The sequence below is a fragment of the Cetorhinus maximus genome, unplaced genomic scaffold (genome assembly GCF_964194155.1).
Source record: "Cetorhinus maximus unplaced genomic scaffold, sCetMax3.hap1.1 HAP1_SCAFFOLD_1636, whole genome shotgun sequence".
NCBI lineage: Eukaryota > Metazoa > Chordata > Chondrichthyes > Lamniformes > Cetorhinidae > Cetorhinus > Cetorhinus maximus.
Window position 1 is genome coordinate 11,457 of NW_027597576.1, and position 2,864 is coordinate 14,320.

Below are 2,864 nucleotides of genomic sequence, written 5' to 3' on the forward strand. Positions count from 1 at the left end.
GGTTGTAGGGGCTGGAGGAGGTTACAGAGATAGGGAAGGTTGTGGGGCTGAAGAAGGTTACAGAGATAGGGAGGGGTGTAGGCCCTGGAGGAGGTTACAGAGATAGGGAGGACTGTAGGCCCTGGAGGAGGTAACAGAGATAGGGTTGTAGGGCCTGGAGGTGGTAATGGATATAGGGAGGGCTGTAGGCCCCTGGGGGAGGTTACAAAGATAGGGAGGGTTGTAGGGGCTGGAGGAGGTTACAGAGATAGGGAGGGGTGTAGGGGCTGGAGGAGGTTACAGAGATAGGGAGGGGTATATGGGCTGGAGGAGGTTACAGAGATAGGGAGGGTTGTAGGGGCTGGAGGAGGCTACAGAGATAGGAAGGGGTGTAGGGGCTGGAGGAGGTTACAGAGATAGGGAGGGTCATCGGGGGGCAGAGGAGATCAGAGAGATAGAGAGAGCGAGTGCTCCCTGCAAAGCTTGGTGGGGGGTTGTGGGGGGAGGGGTAGGGGTGGGGTGCGCCCACAGCCCCTTACTCCCATTGTGCGGGCGATGTGGGTGGGACTGCTTGGCCCAGATTAAGGGGCCTCGGACAGCGACAGCAGGCAAAGGGGGTGGGGCCGATGGCTCAGAGAAACCGTCATCTTTTCTTCCATGGGGAAAACCTATGTCAACATGTCATGCTGGAGCGCCACCTCTGGCGGGAAGGGCGTAACTGCGGCGTGACGCATCGACGTGGGAATTTTTTTCAAAATATCTAAAAAATGAGGTGGGAGGTTAATAAAACAGCTTTTCAGGGCTAATATGTCAAGATGTACCCAAATTCCCCATTAAATGGGAAAGTGGGTCTAAAAGCCCTGGGGAGGCAGCAATGGGGTTTCCCCATTGGAAGATAGATAACGTAACTCCGTTATTCAAAAAGGGAGGGAGACAGATAGGGCGGGAAGCTACAGGCCAGTTAGCTTAACATCTGTCATAGGGAAATTGTTAGAAACTATTATCCACCTGCCCTGCTATGACATCTTTCATAAGTTCCAGGTCATCAGGCAGAGTCTACATGGTTTCGTGAAAGGGAAGCCATGTTTAACCAACTTGTCGGAGTTCTTTGGGGAAGTAATATGTGCTGTGGATAAAGGGGAACCGATGGATGTGCTGTACTTAGATTTCCTTAGAGGGCGTTTGATGAGGTGCCACACCAAAGGTTATAGCGGAAAATAGAAGCTCGTGGTGTAGGGAGGGGTAACATATTGGCATGGGTAGAAGATTGTCTGGCTAACAGGAAGCAGAGAGTAGGCATAAATGGGTTTTTTTTCCCAGTTGGCAGGATGTGACGAGTGGTGGTGTGCCACGGGGATCAGTGCTGGGAGCCCTGAACTGTTTACAATTTATATCAATGGACTTGGATGAAGGGGATGGGCAGGATGGTTGTCAAATTTGCTGATGACACAAAGGTAGGTAGGAAAGTAAGTTGTGGAGAGGACATAAGGAGGCTACAAAACGATACAGTTAGGGTAAGTGAGCGGGCAAAGTGGAGTATAATGTGGGAAAAGGTGAAATTGTTTTGGCAGGGAGAATAAAGGAGAAGCGTATTATCTAAACGGTGAGAGATTTGCAGAGGGATCTGGGTGTCCTAGTGCATGAATCGCAAAAGGCAAGTAATTAGGAAAGCTAATAGAACGATAATATTTATTGCGTGAGGAATTGAACGCTAAAGTAGGGAGGTGATGCTTCAGCTGTACAGGGCACTGGGGAGACCACACTCGCATTGTTGTGTGCAGAATAGGTCACCTCATCTAAGGAAGGATGTAAGTGCGTTGGAAGCAGTTCAGGGCAGGTTGACCGGGCTGATAGCGGGTTGCCTGATGAAGGACGGGTCGGACAGGAATGGGCCAGCATCGGCTGGAGTTTAGGGGGAGTTAAGAGGCGACTCGATCGAAACCTGTCAGAGCCTGGTGGGGGGGGGGGGGGGGTCTCGGTAGGGCGGAGGTGAGGTGGATGTCTCCTCTCTTGGGGGGAGAATTTCAAACGAGGTGGTGTGTGGATGAGGGGGGAGGGGATGGGAGAATGAGGGGATGGGGGAATGAGGGGAGGGGGAATGAGGGGAGGGGGGAATGAGGGGGAGGGGGGAATGAGGGGGAGGGAGGGGGGAAAGTGGGGGAGGGAGGGGGGAAAGTGGGGGAATGTAGGGGTGAAGCGGGGAGGGGGTACTCCCATTTAAGACGAGGCGAGGCGTTTTCGCTCCGAGGGTGGTGACTCTTTGGAACTCCCTCCCTCCAAAGGCGATGGAGGCGGAGGCGTTGAGTGTTTTGGAGGCGGAGGAGGGTGGATTCCTGCTTAACGGGGTGGGGGGTGGGATAAAGGTTATCGGGGTTGGGGGGGTGGTACGGTGGGTGTTTGGTGGTCTGGGGGGGCTGCGGATTTCCGGTTACCCTCAGATCAGCCATGATCTTGGTCAAAATGGCCGCCAGGGCTCGATGGGCTGAATGGCCTCTTCCCCGCTCCTGGCTGGTCGCTAGGCAACCGGCCCCACCCCCCCCCCCCCCTTCAACCTCCTTCACGTTGATTGTCAGCCGCGCTGGCCAATCGGCATTGAGGCCCCGCCCTCTGGTGGTGAGGTGCAGGCGGGCACCCACCAATCAGCGGCAAGCGGGGGCGGGCCATCTCTCTCGCGCGCGCGCTCTCTCTCTCTACCCAGTCTCAGGGCGGGTCTAAAGCGGTTTTTCATAAGGGATCGCTAACCCCACACAGACAACGCCATAAAATGTCTGACCCGGTGTTGGTGGCCGGGAAAGAAAAACAAATAAAGTAAAAACGCTCGCGAATTCAAATCCATCGAGCGAACCGTCCGCCTGCTTGACTGACGTACGTCCCATCCATTCCAG